This window comes from Alosa pseudoharengus, unplaced genomic scaffold (assembly GCF_046254945.1).
Source record: "Alosa pseudoharengus isolate Yale_2024_CS ecotype anadromous, Long Island Sound unplaced genomic scaffold, YU_APseudo_1.1 YU_APseudo_1.1_scf_7, whole genome shotgun sequence".
Taxonomy (NCBI): domain Eukaryota; kingdom Metazoa; phylum Chordata; class Actinopteri; order Clupeiformes; family Clupeidae; genus Alosa; species Alosa pseudoharengus.
The window spans coordinates 20,890,746-20,902,877 of NW_027468859.1; the positions used below are offsets into that span (position 1 = coordinate 20,890,746).

At 42.3% G+C, this 12,132-nt stretch overlaps 1 long non-coding RNA gene across 1 annotated transcript; it reads right to left on the minus strand.

Moving 5' to 3' along the window:
- Window positions 1-9,414: 9,414 nt before the first annotated feature.
- LOC143109605 (uncharacterized) lies at window positions 9,415-11,015 on the minus strand. The gene is made up of 3 exons (XR_012983912.1): window positions 10,907-11,015; window positions 9,557-9,617; window positions 9,415-9,449 (listed from the first exon to the last, which is right to left on the minus strand). It is a non-coding gene; the product is annotated as an uncharacterized LOC143109605 (long non-coding RNA).
- Between the last annotated feature and the right edge of the window lie 1,117 nt (window positions 11,016-12,132).

The following is a 12,132-nucleotide window of genomic DNA, read 5'->3' on the forward strand; positions in this document are numbered from 1 at the left end:
TACTTGGCCTGTCTTTTTACTGTCCAAATTACTGTCCGCCTGGCCAGTACAACAGTAGCAGAGACACATCCAGGACTGATTGTCTTTCCCTGCACACTTCCTGCCAGTAGGCTAGACTACTTTATAACACTTCAGAGTGTATGTTGTTTTTGTTGGTGCCCTTATTGTCCTTAAAAGCGTGACTGCGCTGCTGGATCTATTCTCGTTTGCCCCAGCACATTTTGACCAGCTGAGAGGGCTTTCGCAGTCCTCTCCTATTTAACTGGTCATTTTGGCCATCTATTATCCGCGTTTGCACGGCCCTCCTGAAGCACAAGATCTCCTGAAAATTACATTTGCGGAGGAGCAATTATGGAATTAAATGTCTTAAATGAGGAAGGGTGGGTCAACGGACGCTTTGAGGAGGAAGGAAGCATCTTGAATTTAATAGCCGAGGCTCCTTCTGGAGTTCTGAAGACACCTCTTTTCAGTCAATTATTTCCAAATTCCATCAGAGGCCAGGCTGATAAAAACACTGTTTTCCCATCTCCGTGGCAATGAAGGTGACCAGCGCTTGATGCGTAATTGATCTATGAATACTTTATGAGAACATAATCCTTTGGCCGTGTGCAACTTTTGCCTGTTTATTTATTCTGGCCGCTGTTTTCTAATTTTATATTCTATTTTGGTTGCACTAATGGATGTGTAGACTGCCCCTTTGACTTACTCTCTCCCCTCCTGCTGTGCATGTTGATACTTATATTGGGGATGTACGAGCTAATAAGCTGTATAATTCCTAGAAGAACAGCAGGGCGGTGGGCTATCAATATCCCTTTGATCTGGGGCAGTGGATGGCACATTTTGTTCCCCCGGTTGACTGTCCTCACCGGTGAAACCGTCCTTCGTCCATCAGGGTGAAGAACAGTTGGGCTTTATGATGGCAGCAGCAGTGGTGGCCACACCAGGCCGGCCTCAATCAGGCTTAATGACCCTCATCTGTCTCCATGGCGACGACAAAGCCTCTCTGCCATTAGCGAGATTAGACCCAGATATTGGCTGACTCCATGTTGGGACGACTGCGGCAGACATGTTACAGTAAGTCCCTGTGCTAGTGATACCATAATTGCTGCCACAAAAGGCATCAGGACAAGCCAGTGGCCAGAGAGTACACAGACATATAAGAAGCCTATGCCTAGTCAATAGACACTAACATATGTTGCACTACATAATATGCATCATGTCTTTATATACATGAATAATTGAATTTGTATTGATTCATTTTATTTACGTTAGTCTCTCTCAGCTCTGCTGCTAATGCCCATACATCAACATCATGGTGGGTTGTGATGTCATACAGTAGGACAGTTGTCCCAGTAGACAGCTACAGTAGGATTACGCAGAGGTAATGTAAGTGAAGAATAACAGTAGGATTACGCAGAGGTAATGTTAGTGAAGGACAACAGCAGGATGATGCAGAGGCAGAGTTGGGAACATTACTTTAAAAATGTAATTAGTTATAGTTACTCACTACTTTATCCAAAAAGTAACTGACTTAGTAACTGAATTACTCTATGATAAGAGTAACTCGTTACCAGGGAAAGTAACTATTTGCGTTACTGTTACAAAAAAAAGTTGCTATATGTCAAAGAATTTGGATTTTTTGAGCAGTTTTGAGCAGCCAGTTGAAATGAGTAGAACAGACAGGTGTTTGTAGGCTACATAACTTAATTTATTAGATAGATAGATAGATAGATAGATAGATAGATAGATACCGTAAAACTCAAAATAATAGCCCGGGCTTTTATTTTCCCAAATCGCCAAACTGCACCGGCTAGTATTAGAGACAGGCGTCTATATGAGACAGGCCTTTAATTCCCTTTACAGAAAACTTTTCCTCTGCAAAGATGGAAAATATTATCGAATTCATTACTTCAAACACACTGAATGTCTACCTATATGACTAGGCTATCTGTTGACAATTACGGATCATCATTCATTTAGTGTTGAGATGTTGTTCATTGAGTGAGATACTTTAAGATCCAAATAGCTGGGATAGCCAGAACAGATGAAACACGCTGTAATTAAACGTAATCTACAAAGAGATCGTATCACACTGAAAGCTCATATTTTGTCACTAGCAAATAGCCTATATCGGTCCTTTGTCAAATACAGTTGCATTATCAGCCCTGACCTAAACCGTTCAGGAATTATTTATGCAAAAGTGGAATGTGCTTAATGATTCATTCTCCCTCCTTTTCAGCATGAATGAAACAGCATGAGAGAGCATGAACCATATTGTTTCTCCCGTTTTGTATATCATAGCCTACTTCCAGGCGCGCGGGAATATATTTTTGACCAGGGGTGCTGAATAACAAAATAATCATGGATGTCCGACGATTTCTTCCCCAGCATATGATTAGAATTTAGACAGCTAAATACGCCATTTCACCGCCGTGTATGAGTAGGTCTAAGAGTGAGAAGTTTTATAATGCCCTGGGCAGCCACATTCCACTGCAATTATGCGCAGCACTTGCCACTCCGACTCATCAATAAAAACTGTGCGCGCACACACCAGTCCCATAGAAGCGCACTTGACTTTACATCATTAACCTATTTCAGTAGGTTATATAGCCAGAGAATGTCCGTAGACAGGCTCTGATATAGCCTAGTCTAAGGTAAACTCCTTTTCTGACTTCTTTCTCTTTATCGCCATGGCATTTAGAATAAAAAATAACGTTCGCGAACCGTTCTGGTTTTGTTGCCAGCATAAAAACAAGCTTATCATCGGCCTATCCGCAAATTTTAAACACAAGGGATGAATTGAACGATGACGAAGTCGGACATATAGGCATAGTTCATATTGGAAAAAAAGTTATACAATTTGGAACTCTAGCTTCTCCCCACCGTCTTTTAATGCCATCTAATCATAACGTGCGCAGTCTGCGCCATACTTAAGCCCAAATCCCACCCAAGATTCGCAACGAGGTGAGCAGCAACTTGATGCAACATTCTAAAACCTTGCAACTGTGACCAGACACGTGAATGCTTTGCGACGGCTTGTAACGACGTGCAACATCTAATTCACACTGCTGTAACCTCCTTTCTGTAACGGTTTCGTGTCATTGCGAATCTTTAAACAGACGATCTGATGGGTTTTAGAAGATTAAATACAACCCGAAACTAAAAAACAGACCAGGCCTCTACTGGAGACCGGCCTTTAACCCAAACCTGTAGCCACGCCAGGCGTTTAAAAGAGACAGGCGTCTCTAGGGACTCGGTGATTATTTTGAAGTTTTACGGTAGATACTTTATTGATCCCCAAGGGGAAATTCAAGATATTGCACATCGACAGACCTACGGTTGACTTCAGCCTGTGTCATATGTTTTTGTTGTGAGGCAGAAAGATCTAGCTTTTGCTGCTTGGAGGACTTTGCTCCGAGTCCTTCTTATGCTAGTGGATGGCGAGCTATCATCTGTGGTGGAGGTATCGGTGTTTTTGGCCACTAGCTTTAGATGCGTGTGTGAGATGCTTCATTAAATTAGAGTTGCTTACAACGGATGTCGACAAAGTCTTCGCTCCTGGACATAATGTACACATTACATGCACGTTCGTCTGTTTCGTCGAATCTCTATTTAAGCTGTTGCGTGTGTGTGTGTGGCACGTGCGCTGGCAAGTGTGTAAAAACACAGGCTCTGATTGGCTATCATGAAACATGACTCTGCCTTAGCCAATCATAATCGCTTACGCCGTTATTAACCCACCTCCTCACTAGCTGTGAGCACGGGTGCGTTCGGATTAGGCCTACAGTTTATTCAATCAATGCATAGTAACGCACCGCATTTAACGTCCAGTAACGTTAACGGCGTTGTAACGACAGGAAATGTAGATTACCCCGTTAGTGAAAAAATAACGTTGTTAACAGAGGTTATGCAGAGGTAATGTTAGTGAAGGACAACAGTAGGATTACGCAGAGGTAATGTTAGTGAAGGACAACAGTAGGATTACGCAGAGGTAATGTTAGTGAAGAATAACAGTAGGATTACGCAGAGGTAATGTTAGTGAAGGACAACAGTAGGATTACGCAGAGGTAATGTTAGTGAAGGATAACAGCTGCCAGCTGCTGGTTGTCTTTTTCCCTGTGCACTGTGGAATCTCTGGAGGTCTGGTGTTATGAGTGCAGCACTAATGGTTCAAGCTGTGCTTTGCTGACATCTTGCCGACATTTACATGTGTGTATGTGAGTATGTTTGTATACATTTACATGTGTGTATGTGAGTATATTTGTATGCATTTGTGCATTTACATGTGTGTATGTGAGTATATTTGTATACATTTACATGTGTGTATGGGAGTATATTTGTATACATTTGTGCATGTATGTATGTATGTGTGTGTGTGTGTGTGTGTGTGTGTATGTGTGTGTGTGTGTCTGTGTGTGTGTGTGTGTGTGTGTGTGTATGCTCCTGATGCAGCCGTTAGTGCAGCTAAAGCAGTCCTAATGACCTCGTGCTCTGGCCCAGGGGAGACAGACGGCTGAGAGTGTGTGTAGAGTGGTAATCAGAGATCTGGAGGAGCCAGGAGAGATGGAACTCTCTCTCTCTCTCTCTCTCCCTTCTCTGTGTGTCTTTCTCAGTCTGTCTTGTTCTCTCTTTTTCTCACAGTTGGTCTCTCTTTTCTTCTTACGCTCAGTTAGCTTCTCTCTCCCTTTCTTAGTATCTCTCTCTCTCTCCATTCAATTCACATTCTCTCTCTCCTCATCACTCTCTTGGTCCATCTCTCTTTCTTGTGCTCACACACCGTTTCCCTCTCTCCCACTGTCTCCTGCTCTCTCCCACTGTCTCCTGCTCTCTCACACTGTCTCATAACTACACTGTGTCTGTCTCTATCTTTCTCTCCTTCCTCACTTGTCTTTTTGGATTTCTGGCTTCTTCCTTCACCTCACTCTCTGTCTGTCACTCCAATTTTGTTCCACCTCAATCATATTTCCCACCTCTTTTCACAGTCACTCTTTTAATATATCCTCCTCTCTCTCTCTGTCTCTCTATCCCCTCTTCCCCATTCTCTGGTGTTATCTTCCTGAGAAAGGACCACATGTTCCCTTTATTCCATTCCCCACCTCACCTCTCTCAGTTTCTCAGTGTTTATCCTTTATTGATCTGTACCTTGTTAAAAATGGGATGTGGCCCTCTCTTTCACGCAAACACACACATATGAGCACGCACACACACACGCACACACACACACAGACACACACACACACACACACACACACACACACACACACACACACAAACACACACACACACACAGAGCTAAAACATTTTTATGGTGGTCTTTTCTATGCCAAGTATGTCCCACTGTGTCCCACAGACACAGTAAAAAGGCATTCATTTCTCCTCACCATGGAGGCTGTGGATTCATAAGGTTGTGAGGGTATGTGCTCAGTTATATAAATTCCACATGATGCCACACACTCACAACATAACACATTTGAGAACACAAATAGCAAAATTGTAATTTACACATACAGAGATACATACATACATTAACACCTATACACACAGTCACATACAAATGTAGGTAAGAAAACCCACAGAAACACACAAACAGACAGACACACACACACACACACACACACACACACACACACACACACACACACACACAGTAGAGTGTTTTGGATGGAATTTAATTTATTTGTACAGGCTGCAATCCAATTCCCCTGCGAGAGTGCAGATCAAATATACATTTAGCTCGTTGGGCCTGTAAACTAAACATTCCGGCTTGATCAAGCTGCACTTTATTGTTGGGGTGGGGGTTATCGGGTGCCGCGACAGCATATTACAAACTCACTCAAAAAACCTGTCAGCAGAAGCCAACAACACTCGGGGGGGGGGGGGCGGGGGGACAAAAGCTTCCTCTTCCTCTTCCTCACCACTCATTTGGAAAAAAAGGGAGAGCGAGAAAGTCCTCACAGTGGTTCCCATCTCATCCCAGCTCCAGTGTGGAAAAAAATAAATTAAAGAAGTTAATGTGATTTTTGCATTAGCAGATTAGAAATGTCTTTCATGCTCGCATTCCCATATTAGTCCAGAGCTTAGCCCGAATCACTGCCTCCTTTGTACTTACCCTCATAATGTCAGGAGGCCGGCGCTCACTTATATTGCTGGCGGCGGCCTCTCTTTTTCCCCCTGCACTGCCAGAGAAAAGTTGGCCCTTAGATGCCAGCTGGGGAGTAGGGGAGAGATAGGAGAGGAGAGGATGAGCCAACACCACAGCTCGGGATGAAACGAGTGGCGGAGACTCTCTCTCTCTCTCTCTCTCTCCCTCTCTCCCTCTCTCTCTCTCTCTCTCTCTCTCTCTCTCCCTCTCTCCCTCTCTCTCTCCCTCTCTCTGGCTGCCATGTGCAAGAACAACACACAAGGAAAGGAACTGAAAAAAGAGCTAAATTCAAATGATTAGCGCTTTTTGCTCCTTATTGGGTGAGATTTTGGGCACTGTGGGGAGAGCTGCACAAATATGATGCTGATGCTGTTTGTTTTTGCAAGCAGCAGCAGCAGCAGCGCTTCCTGGAAGGTCCTGTGGTATGTGGGGCGTTGCAATGCTGTCTCCCGTTGGCCTCTTGTGCAGGCAAATCATCTGAGTCTCATCTGTGCTCTAACTGTACCTCTCCCTGTCATTCTCTCTACCCATCTCTCCTCTAAATTTGAATTTAAAGGAGCTTTATTAGCATGACTGTTTGGGTACAGTGTTGTCAAAGCTAGTGTTATAGATAACACAGTGGAATCACAAAAGAATAAAGAAGCGGTGAGTGTATGTATGTATGTGTGTGAGAATGTGTGTGTGTGTGTGTGTGTGTGTGTGCCTGTGTGCATCTCTTTGTGTGTGTGTGTGTGTGTGTGCAAGAGCAGAGGGCCCTTCATTAAGAAGTATGGCCATTACATCATTGTCTCCAATGTCTACAAAATTTGATATGACTTTTTTGATGTTAGTGAAAAAGGTCTGTCTTAAATTGTCTTTCGCAGTGAAGAAGAAAGTGCTCCTCTGTCACAACCTTCTCTGCCTGACAGTGACCACATATTCTTTGTTCTCTTGGCAACCAGGTTTTTTTGTGTCTGCCTGTTTCTACTACTTGTGGTCACTGAGCCTGTACTTGGTCAGGAAACGCCTGAGAAGAGATATTCAGCCAATTCATATTCTCTTTTTAGGATCAGATAGGGATTCATTCTACTTTGGTTGGTAATTTGGTTTGTCCAATGATCAGGGGTCTCCAACCTTTTTGGGAATGAGGGCTACCTGAAGACCCGAAATCATATGGAGGGCTACTCATTTGAAACAAACATACCGTCACCCCTTTTTTGCGAGGGTAGTCCTCCTAAATAATAGGCCTATGAGATTTGTACCTATGCAACACTACCAACATTTTTGTTCAGTTTGTTCATTTCAAAGTTTGCATGGGGAATCTAATCTATTTAAAAAAAAAAAAAAAAAAACACAATCGTTTTGTGCAATTAATAATTTGGGTTAAAATGTGTACCCAATTTATACCCACCCACCATTATGAATTCAGGGGTTGTTTAAGTTCTGATTTCAGTGGAGTTTAAGTTCTGAATTCAGTTTTAACATTTCAATAGTAATCGCCCACACCACCCTAACATACGAAAACTCCTTTTAAAGTTATTGCACACCTGAAATCTCTCCATGATCTGACAAAAAAGGTAATGCACAGTCCTGCTCAGTCATGCATGCCACAACCAGGGGCGATTCTATACCTAGAGCTTTGCTGGGGCACAGGCCCCCAACTCCCAATATATATAAAAAAAAACATTTAAATGTGCGCGCAATATGAATTAATTGCTTTACGTCTAGCCCCCATCATGTCCTCATTCATTTCTTGCCTGTCTCTCTTCTCCTCCTGCCTTGTACTGGACTGCCCAGCCTGTGCTCTTTCTCCCCTCTCTTCTCCTCCTCCTCCTCCTTCTCCTCCTCCAGCATTCTCTACCTCAATTGTTGTAGCAGCCACTATCCAGCAACATCCAAACACATAGGCATAAGTAGGCCTATATACTCACTGCATGAATTTATTAGGCTTTCATACACAAGAGAAGCTTATTTTTAGTCAAAATTGAGATATACTTCCCTCCCAGGCAAGGGTCCTGTAGTCATCCTGGCAATACTGCAGTTTGTTGTATCTTAAATAGCCTACTAAAGCCTTCATACTGACTTTTGGTGATCATTTGCAAATGTAGCCTAATAATCTACACAGAATCAGAGTCTGATTCTGTGTACTCTGATTCTGTGTAGATTATTATAGGCTACATTTACAAATGCAGCAAACTTATTTAAGTTTGCCATTAAACCATTGATCAAATCACAGCACTGGCTATTACCAGCATAAATGTTACCGTTAATGTGGGCAATTATCATACCTCCCTCGTCCTCCTCATCTCTCCTCACTGTTCCTTTCCCTCTGCCTCTGTTCAGGAAGAATTGTCTGATGTCCATCTCTGAATAGTTTATCAGAAGGCTATGTTTAGTTTTACAGTAAGACAGCTTCACAAAGAGTCAGTGCCGGCCCAAGCCTTTTGGGGGCCCTAAGCAGAATTTGATTTGGGGGTCCCCTCCCACAACGCAGTCACCTGTGCTTGGCGATAATTGACAACTTCACACTATAATGTCATATTATAAATGAATACAGTGAGGTTATGTATTAATACAGCGACTGATTATGAACTACTGTCCCCCTGGACACAGATGCATAAGGACCCTCTCCCCCTACCCTCTTTGTGCAAATGTGGGTACAAACGTGTGTGTGTGTGTGTGTGTGTGTGTGGGGGGGGTTAGATGTGATTTCCTGTATTCTGGTGCATTTTTGGGATGGTCAGCTGGAGAAGGGCAGTACCTAAATTTGTTCAGATTCATAGCCTTTTGCTTTTTGACTTATTGGTAGTGAATTCACACAACTACTTGGGGTTCAGGGTCCCTTGACCTCTTGGGCTCGGTAGGCTCATTTAGTAATCCATCCTTGCTCACATGCCAAAAATGTTTTGGGGCTCCAATCTAGACTTCTGGCCCCATGTGCTTGGTAAACCAATGTATTAATATAGTTGTTATTTACACCAACCCTGTCACCTTTTAATCTTAGAGGGTACTAAAATCACAGATTTATTTGAAACATTCATATTCAAAGTGAAGCACTAAGGGTGGTTTACTGAAGTTGAATTGACAAATAACAAAATACAACAGCATTTGTATTTGTTGTAAACAAGTACATCAGTTTAATGACTTGTTTTTCAACAGATTTGCTGAACAAATCAGCAAATGTGCATTAAATGAGCAATTTTCAACTACAAAATAAAAACAAAATAGACAAACATTAATAATCAAAAATAAAATGTCCCAAAAAATAGATAATTATTCCTACTTCGTTCCTGGTTTTTAGGCATCTGCAACTCTGCAGTGGACGAACCTGCAATGATTAAATAAATACATAAATAAATAAATAAAAAAACGATGTTAAATGTGTCGTGTCATATTAACAGGCTATGTAACCATTTGCCATCAAGAAAACCTCACCTTCTGGTAGTTAGAGTTAGGTAGAGGTAGAGATGTGCTCCAAAGGACTTCAACAGTGTCTCTGTATGTAGTGCATAGTTGATCGAGCAGAATGAGTTTATTTTGCTATCATTACTTACACTCAAATAACAAGCAATTCCACATGTAACAATTCATATTCTATTGGCAAATGAGGCATAATCAAAAGAGTATACTTAATTGCAGTATGGTGAACGCTTAACATGGTGATCTACTGCAGCCTAAATATTAGGGTAGCACCGCTACATCGCTTGCCACTATCTTAATCAAATGTAAATTTATTTTCATCACAGAAGTCTCCCCACCCAACATGGTATATTTTCTCAAACACTACCATCTCTCACCCAAGATCTTAGAGCAGAGCGCACGTACTGTTCCATCTTTGCCTATGAAGCTGGAATGTTACCGATGCCCAGAGTCGCGCTAGTCAGTGGGTTGGGTTGGGACTGGGAGCCTGGGCTTAGTCTGTTGTTGCTATCAGACTTACCACTATGTCACATATTATAGAGCAGTAATAAACTATCAACACTTTCAGGTGCGAAATCAGAAACAATCCCTCTGTGGTAAATTTGCCTTCAGCTACGATTTCATGTAGCTACTGTAGTGCTAATGTCCACTTCAGTCAGCTAGCTAACTTTAATTTACGACATAATAAGCCCACCTAGAGCTAGGGTACATGCTTGATTGAACATCCAAAACAATCCCAATATCCTTGACATCTGAAATACATCTAGATCAGTGTTTTTCAACCTTTTTTGTGCCACGGCACACTTTTGACACTTAAAATGTCCCACGGCACACTAACATCCTGTGTGAAGAAAAAATAAACATACCATAGCCTAAAATTTCAAATAATACACAGATATGGCCTTATTATGGCTTCTATGCAAGACCTGCTCAATAAAACAAGCACCCTCTTTTTTATTTGTAGGTGACTATATCTAATTTAATTGTTGTTATGAACTGGATATGTGATGATTCTGTGAATACTGGATATGGGGCCCCCGTTGTACAATGCCTGCATACCACAAATAGTGCAATCATACAATCAATGAGAGCATGTGGTTATAAATTCTTTGAACAGTTGCTTTTTTGGACCAGTGAGTGACATTTGGGTAATTTTCTGCGGCACACCTGATGATCTCTCACGGCACACTAGTGTGCCCCGGCACAGTGGTTGAAAAACACTGATCTAGATAAATATATATTAATGGGAGATATTTCTCTGTTGATGGCAGAGATTTAGCTCTGGTGATGGCTTATATTAGATCATGACAGCTAGCTAGCTACCTCAAGCACAAAACATACTGTAAATAATCATGCAAAACATACCTGTATCTTGCTCATTTTTCTCCTCCTCTGTCATTTTCTTCGTTCTGTTTTCGGCACCAGAGGGATACGTCCTTTTTTGTGACTTGTCTGAACATTACCGTCTCTTCCGATTGTTGAACTTGATGCAGTGTCTGCACGAATTGTATATGCACCCGAGGTGTCTACTTTATGCGCGTGACTCAAAGGCTGGCAGACACAGTAGCATTAGGCAGGCATATTGATCATGAAATCATAATTTTCTTGATTTGAATGATAATTGTTTCATTTATTCATTCATTGATGTCACTTGTTTACGTTATTTATTATGTAAAAAAAAAAAAGAAACTCGATTGGGGGCCCCCTGGTGGCCAGGAGGCCCCAAGCAGCCGCTTAGTTCGCTTATGCCTCGGGCCGGCCCTGCAAAGAGTATAGGCTACTTTTACAGGACTCTCTCCAGTATACGTATAAATCATTATTAATTGTCCGCATGTGTGCATGCAGCCTACGCATGGTGTGAGTCTGTGTGAGGGAGAGAGCACAAGCTGGTAAACTGTTGCTAAAGGCTACGACGCTAAGCATTGAAAAACAGATGCTAATTATGTGGGCAACATTCTCTAACAGCGATCAACTTGTCATTTGTTCTGTCAAACAAGTTGTGAATTTGTAGTAACATTAAAACAGGGGACGACTTACTTTGTGCTCAAAGTGATATGACGAGCTCCAGCGGACGAAATACTCGGAAGAATCATGTGAACGATTCTCATTGGTTGTTGCGTTCATTCTTACCCAGCTACAGAGGTGCTATTTCCTGATTGGCTATTATGGCCCCTTTCTTTTTCCCCTTGTTTTTTTTATTGGCTGGTAAGTGACAGGCTCGAGTCATGACTAAGGCAGGCACGGAGATGCGCTAATGAATGCCATTTCCAGCGAGAGTAGCGCTAGAATTGATCTGGGGCACTGGAGACTTTTACTAAGGCACGTGCCCCAGTGAATAAGGTCTAGCGACGCCCCTGGCCACAACATTTTCAGCGCTATTATACGGCAGTAGCCTACGGAGGAGAAAAGTCCTGTGAGCTAAAGCAATTGTTTTTCAGTTCTTGAACAATCATGCAAGAACCGTATTTGACGAACATGGAATGGCCACAGAACTTTTGCAAAGATATGCTTTCATTGGCTACACCAGACGAGCTAGTTTTTCCCCCTTTACTGTCTATGCGTGCGAGCAGCGTGTATGCGCTCCGCTTCTG